The following is a 10,443-nucleotide window of genomic DNA, read 5'->3' on the forward strand; positions in this document are numbered from 1 at the left end:
TTTGTGTGTGTATTTTATGGTTCCCACATGATTTTGAACTTTGATGCAATATGCTATATATGGTATATAATAATAATTCAGATTTATTCTTTTTTTAGGAAAATAAACATTAGGCTTTTAATTCTCTTAAATAAAATTTAAAAATTAAACAAACATTTTAAGTATACCAAGCAAGCAGTCCACACTGAGAAGGTCTATCTTAATTGGGAATATACCTTGAGGTTATTAGTAACTAACTGAATAGATTTAAACAACTGAGATGGAAAAACAAGAAAAAAGCATTTACTTTGTCAAACTCACTTGGCAAAGTAAAGTGGTAAGAATGTTCACATTCACATGCTCACTTCCTGTCTCCACAGAAAAGCCAAGGTTGACCATTCCTGACATCTAGATGCTAGCTATAAATGAACTTGTATGTTCTCAAGGTAGGCATCCTTTTTTTTTTTTTTTTTTAAAGCAAGAAACATGTTTCCCCTCTGGCCTTTTCTTCTCAGAGTGAACCCAGCAGTGGCCAAAGGTGCCAGGACTCAGTGCTGCAGTGAGCTGCAGACGTTGGCATAAATGGGTGGCCAGGCAGCCAGACAGTTCCTGAAAAACTTTTGTTTAAAGTACTTTGCAATCATGAGTTTAAAGCAGATACAGTGTTATTCGCGATACTCCAAATGTCCCATCTGCCCTCTTCTGGAAGTATATGGAGCTACTAAACGTGTGGTACTAAGAAATCAGACTCCCGGACCAGAGTTCCTAGAAGCAACTGTGTACCCAGCTTGATTCTTTGCAGCCATTTAACCTTTCCATCAAGGCTGGACTCTCAGAGGAGAAAAGATAGACCGCCTTTCAAGAGTTACAGCAAGTGACTTAAAAGCGAAAGACCCTGAAGTAGGCAGTTATGCTTCCTTCACCACCCCACCAGGGCGGGCCTGAGTGTGTGCCCCTGCAGCTTGTACCCCACCTTGCTAACCAGCACCACCGTGCTGGCTCCTCACCCTCTACTGGTGTGTGGAACAGTGCCTCATGTTCATAAGAGTCGAACTTGGCTCCAATGGGGTCCAGCTTGAGCAAGCCGTGCTTTGTGAACACCTTCTGGATCTGCACCTCGGTCAGTACCAGCCCCTTATCTAGGCTTTTCAGGTGAGGGTTTTCATCTGTAATCTCTTCGGAACACTCTGCGTTTCCTTCTCCAGAATGTCCACAGCCTCTAGCAAGTCTTTGCAGAATCCCTGGATGCCATATAATTTTGCCTCTTCCACCAGTTTTTGGCTCCTCTGTCTAAAGTTCTGAATATCTGCCACAGCTCATTTGTATTTTTCCATAGTGTCAGCTGCTATTCAAACTTGACCTTCTCTTCCAAGGATGCTCTAGTCTTCTGCTCATTGTGACCCACGTTCTCTTCCAGGCTTTGGGCATTGTTCTTTTGTTTTGTAGCTGTGCACAACAACCAAGCAGAGGGCCTGAGAGACAACGCCAAAGCTGGGATATTGTGCTGCACCAGCCTCACACACCAAGCCACCATGACTGCCACTGTGGCCTCCATCATGCACATACCGGTCAGATTTATTCTTAAAAATACAGAAAAGATAAACAATCAAAAGAAGGAAACAAAAATACAATCACAAATCTTAAAATATTAGTATATTTTTTTCAAAAACACCACTTTTCTTGTGCTAAATTCTTTTCCATAATATACCATAATATAGATTTCTGTTTATTCTTGCCTCAGTACTTTTGCTATTGCAAGTTTATATATGTCAATAACTAAAATTCAGATATCCATGCTACTCTACCTACTTCCCTTCCCCACTGCCCATTGCTTTAAATTGAATTGCATTGTTTCTCTAGAAAACTATTGGAAAGAACTTTGTGCTATCATCCAACACAGGAAAAAATACTGCCTGTATGTTTTCTGTTGCTTCAACTTCCCTTTCAAAAAAAACAGGTTATACAGACCTTCTTCTGAGAGAAGCACACACCATTATGTTTTTTATCTGTTTGGTCACTTGTTTATTTTGATCTGTGCATTTTGTTCAATGACACTCTCCTATCACATCCTATCGAGGAGTTGTTAGTGTCTCCTCACCTTCTAGTGCAGGCACCCGGCACCTGCACAGAAAGGAGAAATAAGCCTCCTTAACCTAGAAAGAAAGAACAAAAAGGGAAGGAATTGATAAAGGCAGGAAGGGAGGAAAAAATTAGGGTGGGAAGGAGGGAGGCAGGAAGAAACAGGGATTTCTTATAATATGGTCCCCTTTCCAGTTTCAGGCTTTCACCCCCCAACCCACCACGAGCCCATATAACTTAACCAAAGAATCTTTGTGGCCTAGAAAGAGCCTTAATCTGACAGATGGAAGCAGAGTGGTCTCTGAAATGGTAGGTGTAATACTGAGAGAAAACAGGAAGGCTTGCACTCTGCATTGTCTGCATGCTGACTCCACTCTAGTTTGATCAATAATTACAATGATATTTAAAGTCTTTGTCACCACATTAAAATGGACAAAATTCTGTTTTCTAAGGTTATCAGTGTTGGTCAAATGTGATGCATAAATTGCAAAATCAAATTATTTATCTCTCAAGAGCTTGTGAAGAAATAAACTAGATTTTTTTTTTTTGTTTATAATAGAGTTTTGGTTTGGGAAAAAAAAAAGTATTATCCTGATAAAAAAAATTCCAAGATCTAATACTTCCTTTCTGTTAAAAAAAATATCAGAAGCCTTAAAATAAGATAAAGGCCACATGTCTGTTGTTATTGTATTTTTTCCTCATTTTTTAAATTGGTACATTATAGTTGTACATATGTACATGGACATACAACTTTAAATGTCTTACTGAGCATTGTTTGACAGACACATTCAAAAATTCAGTTCTGTCAGGGATGTATTTCTGTCACACTTAGTATTTACTGTTTGATTAGGACCTAATTTTGGGAACATATTAAGTTATATATTTTTTTTCACTAGAGATGCATATTTTTCTCTCTGAAAAAAAGACTGTTTTATTGCTCTATATTAATCAAATTTGTCTCTAACTTAGCAACTTAATTCAGCATCTTTTTGAGATGGATGATATACCTACTGTTTATAAAGTTCTCAAACCATTGTATCATTTTGCCAGTGTTCATTTTTAATGACTAAAAGTCTTTGACATATTTTCAATTTTTTAATATTTATTTTTTAGTTGTAGTTGGACACAATACCTTTATTTTATTTATTTATTTTTATGTGATGCTGAGGATTGAGCCCAGGGCCTCGAATGTGCTAGGCAAGCATTCTACCACTAAGCCACAACCTCAGCACATATTTTCATTTTTTATTTGTGTGAGATTCATGTTTTAATTTTTTGAAATTATATCTTATATTTAAATATATTTTATCTTTCATATATGTCTACATGCCCAAAATGACTAAATGAGGTTATTCAAGCAGTATTAATAAAATAATTCTATGTTGGTTTTAATTCTAAAAGTGTATACATGTATGCATATATGTACATGTATATTTATATGTTAAGAACATTAATACCTTTTAGAAAAAGCCTACACAGCAATTAATGTCTGAAATGAATTTGCTGAAAAAATATTAAAGAAAATAAAACATATAGTTATATATTGTATCTTATTCTGGAATAAATAATGTATAGAAACATTTTTCTGAAAAACTAAAACTTGGAATCTAGCTTTTGAGTTTAAGGCCTGGAAAATTATTTTAAGATTTCATTCCCTCAGAGTATATGCAACAATTCTTTATCAATTTTTAATTCATAATTTTTAAATACTTAGAAATAAAGTAGTTAAAATATTTTATAATAGTAGTCATTCACCATGTAAAAATGTGGTTTCTGATTATTTCTGGCTTTTAAAATGTTACTGTGACATCATTGTATAATATTAAGGGGTAGTTTAATTCTCTTTAAAAGTATGGACCTCAGTAACAGATCTAATATTTTATATCTAATATTTCAAATATAAATTTATTTTTATGGCCCTCTTAGTTCCATATCAGAGTCTTAGAAAAATTTTTATTTAAAGAAAGTTATTAACAAGTAATCTTAGTTTGAGATTTTTTAACATTAATAGAGAATAAAAATGGTCTTAGGATGTGTATTTCATATTTATTCCATTGTGTCAGTTATCATCAAATATCCCAATAATCAAAGTTCTGTTGGCATGGAAACTGGTAGAAATATACTGGTCAATTGTACTAGCCTTCATCAGTTTTCCCTACACACAATGAAATTCTTCAGCATTTGCTTTGTTCAGAATTTTTCTAGTTTATGGCAGTATGCTATTTAAAATGTAAATTGATCCACATGTGAAATATTAGCCAAATAGATTTTAATAATAGGTATTTGAACTTCAAATTTGGTATGCATATCTTATAAAAACAAGAGTTATGTTGATGTTGTAGTAGTGGATTATTGCTATGATGACAAGGTTGGAGAACCTGGTTCTAGACCAGCACTATCTAATATGGTAGACACTGGCCATGTGTGAATATATGTATGCAAGACAAAATTAATTAAAATTAAATAAAATTCAAAATATAGTTCTCGATGGTACTAGCTACATTTCTAATGCTCAATATCCTTATATTGTTGCTGAATGTGATATTAGACAATGCAGTTATAGAAGATTTTATTCACTATGGAAACTTCCATTGGACAGTTCAGGTCTAGACTTCTGACATGTAATATGCTTCTTTCTCTTTTCAAATGTTAAAGATAAATTTGTTCTGATCTATCTTAAACAGTATGAGATTGGACAAATATAAAAATGCAAACTACAGATTCTTAATTTATTGAGCATGGAATTACTGTCTGAATTACACATTTATCTCTATATTAAGTACACAAAAATTATCTACTTATTCCTAGATTAAAATGTATAGAATAAAATTCATTCATTCATAAAACTTCTTAAAATTGTTTCAATTTTGAATGCTAACATTTTAATATTAATTAAAATTAATAAATATTCAATAAAAGAGATACCCACAGAAAATACATTTTAGACTAATTCAGAATTCACTTATTACCAACCCCCCCAAATTAGAATATGGATAATTTATCCCATGATATCTTATTTTTTGCAGACTGCACACATTTTTTTCTAATTTTCGTTAATATATGAATAATTTCCATTTCTGGACAAAATGTGGTTGTCCTTACTTAACTAATGACTAAACATACCCATCCCCAGGAATCTAACTGCAAGAATGAAAGTTAAAATCAGCTGTTGCTCCAGGCATCTTTTTACCTATACATTCTAATCCTAGTCAGGAGAATTAAACTGATAACAATTACCATAAAGTAATTTAATTTAAAACATTTCTGATATTTAGAAAAAGGAAAAATAAATTATCTATTATTTCCCATCTAGGCATTTCACATGACATCACTCCTGAAAGTTAATGATGTTTTAATCTTTTTGTAAATTAAGTTATGTTTCATTCATTTTAATGGAAAGAAAGTAGAAACCCCCTAGAATTCGTGAATAAAGCATCTTTTGTATAAATTTATGGACTTAATGTTTGACATTTAATAACAGGGATTTGCATTAAAAGTAATACAACTTTCTAAAAAATTGTTTTTAAGCAGTCAACACAAAGTTCTGTGCCACTTGTTTGAAAAACGATGGGAAGACAGAGAAGTTACTGATATGCTTTCATAAAAGAGGTAAGCCTACATTATATGTGGAGGCAAAATTAACTTGGGTACTGAGCTTGAGACTCTGATTATATAAATGCTGTTTTAGGAAATAAGATACATGATGAAATGACAACAAATCACCTAAATCCCATAGGTATCTCATATACACATGATCTCTCATATTAAGAGAGCTTAACCAAATAATATTAAAACCAAGTATTTTCAAAAAGGAAAAATAGAAACCAAAATTATAATATATATTTTTATTAAATTATACCAACTTAAAAAATTGCTTCACATTTCAAATGACAGATGAAATAGGGTAAGTTCATAATATTGTCTAATTACAGTAATCAAAAAATTAAGTTCTAAGTCTGAGAAAATGATTTTATTTCTTTAAAACACATCAACTCCCATCATCTTGTGTTAAATGCACTGTGATTTTTAACCATATGTTTGATACAAAACAAAAATATATGACCTGGAAAGATTTAGTGCTGGTATAAAAGACTGGTTAACTATCAGAAGTTAATTATCAATATAATTAACTACATTAGACGACTGAAGGAGAAAATAGAAATGTATTATCATTTCAGAAGATATTTAGAAAAAGCATATGATATAATAGACACTAAATTTAATTTAAAAAATAAGATCTTGGTAAACAAGAAATAGAAGGATATCATTCTATCCTTATGAAATATATTTACAAAAAATCATATGGTAAATATCACATGAATAGTGACATTTTGGATGTAGTACTATCAAAGCAAGAGTAAGATAATTGTGACTATTAGGTCAAACAGTGTACTGGAGATCCTTGAAATAAGACAAGATGAGGAATAAGGGCACAAGAATAAGAACAAAAAAGACAAAAAACAAAAAGGTTTTCTTTAGTAGCAAGAAAGGAGAGAAAATTTCTAGGACAAAAGACCAATATACAAAAATTAATAACTTCCCAGTGCACAGTGGAAACTAATTAGAAAATACTATTGTAACAACAGGAACCAAAAAACAACAACAACAACATAAAACATCAAGCAGGACTTTTGTTGTTGTGAAGGTTACAAACATTGTTGAAGGACATATAAGAAAACCTGATTAAATGTTAACATGCCCTAAATTCACCAATGGGGGGACTCAATATTATAATTAATTATCCATTAACTGTTGTGGAAATTTAATGCAATTCAAATTAAAATCCCACAGGATTTTATATGCAACCAGAAAGCACTTGACCAAATTAATAACTGTCACATGGAAGAAAAGAAAATGTAAGCACCTACCTCATAACAAAATTAAATTTCCAGTGCTTTAAGAATCGAAAATGTGAAAATTCTTAGAAGATCTCATGAAAAGAAAAAAATCTTAAACTTCAGATATCATAATCATAACAGAAATATTAATACATGTCTTCACCTATACTTCTCAATAACTTGTAGACAGGCATTTAAAATTACAGAATCAGTTGGAAAAGTCAAAAAATACATTGATGGTGAGTAGTATCTCTAATCAGAAGATTTCTATTCATTGAGAATTAGTTTAATAGGATATTCAAGCACCTAGTATCTTTATTAGTATCTATATTTTCTACACAGAGCCTGGCATGAAAAGCATAATATATGTCCTCTGAATGAATACAGAATCTCATTTCTGTGGATCATTCCAAAGACATTTCTTTATCATGCTGTGCTTAAATGACTATCAATTATCATTTTTATGAAACTATAAATATGAAAGGTATAGGGGTAAAGCTGAAACAACAGTGCCCTTATAACACACCCTGGAAATAGCTTTTATGAATAAATTACAGATAACAACTTGTTTACTTGTCATTTGTCTCTTTCTCTTAAAATTGAAAAGCAGAATGTGAAAATGCAGCCCTTTCTTGGCAATATAAGGTATCTGGCTTTCTAATTAATTACTTCAAAAGCTGAAGAAGCCTTCAGTAAATTAATCTTCTTTATGACTTTGTGTCAATATGTATTGATCTTTTAACATTCAAAACACTCCCTATAATTTCTGTGTCAGTAACAGTACATGACATGTCATTGTTCTTAGCAGCATCAATATTCCCTCCCATCTACTTTTCATTAAGTTTATTGACTAGATGTGAAGAGCATTGTTCCTCAACATTGCAAGGAGGTGACACCTCTCTGCAACCCCAGGCCACAATTATATCAGACTATCCTTATGGAATGATTATCTGAGTAATTTCATGAACCAAAACAACAACAAAAAATCTTTTTAAAAGAAAATCTTATTTGTCTTTCAATTCATATGATTAAAAACAACATACAGGCCAGTGGTTCTCAAAGAATGAGGGAGGAGTGAAAGACATTTTGCTGGCCTCCAGACACATGCATTCAGCTATGTCTAGAGGCATTTTTATTATAGCAATTGGGGAGGGGCACACAATTACTGTCATCTCTGGGATGCTACCGACATTTTATAACTCACAGGACAGTTCTGTACATCAAAGATATTTTTGGGAAAAAATGTCAATAGTGCTAAAGTTGAGATGCCTTGATATAGAGATACTGAGTGCTTCATGAAATGTTTCTCAATCAATTTCATATTTTAAACAATTCCCTGGTCCTCTCTGCTTGATTCCATGTAGTGATGTTAGCAATACAAAACACATTAAAGTTATTAATTACCACTAACTCTTCCATGGCTACTAAATAGATTTTCTGTGTTGTCCTCACATCCATCAATTTAAAGATCAAGTGTTTACAGAAGATAAGCAGATAATGGCTTTTAAGTTTGTAAGACAATTATGTAGAAAAGCTTTCATTTTATATAAGCTCATGTAAAAACTATGATTTATTAATTCTGCTTAAAACAATTGTTATTTCTATCAATATGAAGTCTAGAATGTAGTAAATCCTGTCCCAAATTCAGGGGAAAGACTATAATCATCAATTTTCTTTCTAAAAATTAAATATCTCTTTCTTCCTACAATATTAAATCTGCATATGTCTGCCAAGGCACTCCTATCCATTGGACACTTACTATTTTCAAAACAATGTAAACACCCCCAGAACACAAAGTAATCTTTCACAAAAGTGGGCATGGATCAGTCAACTGTGCTTGCTCACATAAAACAATTACATTTTTGAAGAGCATTAGGTTACAGATGAAGCATCTCCGTATCATTTTGCGGAAAGAATTATAAACATGGTCAAACTGAACATACATAGAATATGGCATTTCTTTGCATTGTTGTTTTAAGACAAACAAGAAAAACATTTTAAGTATGTTGTATGTTCACAAAATGATGCCAACATTGTAATCCTGCCTCACAATTTCCATAGTTTAACAATCACCCTAAGAGAAATATATGTAAATTATATGAGCACACAATTCACAATCATGAAATACTAATGGTTAACAAAAATGGTAGGTTAAACTTCATCAGTATTCCAGAATATGCAAATTAAAACAAAGACTCTAAACCTATAAAATTATCAGAGCAGAGTAGAAGACATTCTTTCAAGTTTCTAGTGCAGACAGATATTAAGTCCCTACTGTCTACATGGAATGTTCATCCAAATGGATATTTGAAAAGAAAATTTTAAAAATCACCTAATGGACAAATCTTATTTTTATAACAAATGTCATGACACTGAAGGATTTTATACTACATCCATGTCCTGGTAGATGGGCTACAGCAAGTTTAAATATATTTTCTACAAAGAATAGTTATGTAGAAGTTTAATTTGTTAGAGATTCTATAAATAATGGTATGTTCTTAAAATTTGCCTTAGCAAATTAACATGTCACATAGGAAATGGAAGATCACCTCTTAAATTGTATTTGAGTTTAAAGCCCAAATAATCTCCCAATGCCCAGAACTAAATCTTCACAAATCCACTGTATGCAGTACTTTGGTACTTAAAAAATGAGGAGTTGTCCCGGTAAAATATAAAATGTACATTTCGTTTTCTTTGGTTCAATCATTGCAAACCCCAATTCATGTTATACAGAAAGGCAGATTATACAGAAAGGTCAAATTTCACTGGGAAGGAATGGGAAACTAAATTTTGGTGCTTTTTTAAATTATTAGTTTGAAAAATACAGAGAAACATAACTTTTCTTAGTAGAGGCTGTGTATGCTAACTAATGTATTGGCACATTAGCTTCTAGCTCACACCAAATAAATGAATCAAAGAAAAGTAAAAATGCAAAAGTACATGAACAATATCTTTACCTTTTTTGTATTTAGTTACGAATTGGTTTCTCAGTGCAACATTTTGCTTGTCACCATTTCCTTACAGAGGTTAAGTCTAACAATGTATTCTAATAATATAATTTCACTAAGAATATGGTCTCTTGAGCTAGTGTTTAAAGTATTATACAAATGTTTTAAGATCCCAGGTTAATATAATTATCACATCTGAAAGTTACTACCAGTGCTCTGATATACAAAAAGAGAAATAAAACAAAAAAAGCCAGTAATGGTTTAACAATACTACAAAACAGGTGGGTTAATCAATGCACTCATTCATGCTTTCCACCACCCATCCCCCAAGAAAATAAAATACATATTTTTCATACAATTAAAAAAAATCAAGAAAAATGTTTTCTTCAAAGAATTATTCCCCCTCCATTTGTATTTCTGCTCTGAAAAGAGAATTATCTGTTAGCAGCAGCATTTGCTGAATGAAACATTTCTTGAGATAAAGTTGCATGGCAGGTGGAGAAGAAATTTTACCACCTGTTTGTATAGTCATTTGAATTTGACTGCTAAATCTTTCAAAGTATTTCCTTCCACTCTTGAGAAATTAATTAAAAACTTGA

The 10,443-nt window shown here is 32.0% G+C and overlaps 1 pseudogene; it reads right to left on the reverse strand.

Moving 5' to 3' along the window:
• Positions 1 to 898: 898 nt before the first annotated feature.
• On the reverse strand, positions 899 to 1,541 carry LOC139702169 (grpE protein homolog 1, mitochondrial pseudogene; annotated as a pseudogene).
• Positions 1,542 to 10,443: the final 8,902 nt, after the last annotated feature.

This window comes from Marmota flaviventris, chromosome 16 (genome assembly GCF_047511675.1).
Source record: "Marmota flaviventris isolate mMarFla1 chromosome 16, mMarFla1.hap1, whole genome shotgun sequence".
Taxonomy (NCBI): Eukaryota; Metazoa; Chordata; class Mammalia; order Rodentia; family Sciuridae; genus Marmota; species Marmota flaviventris.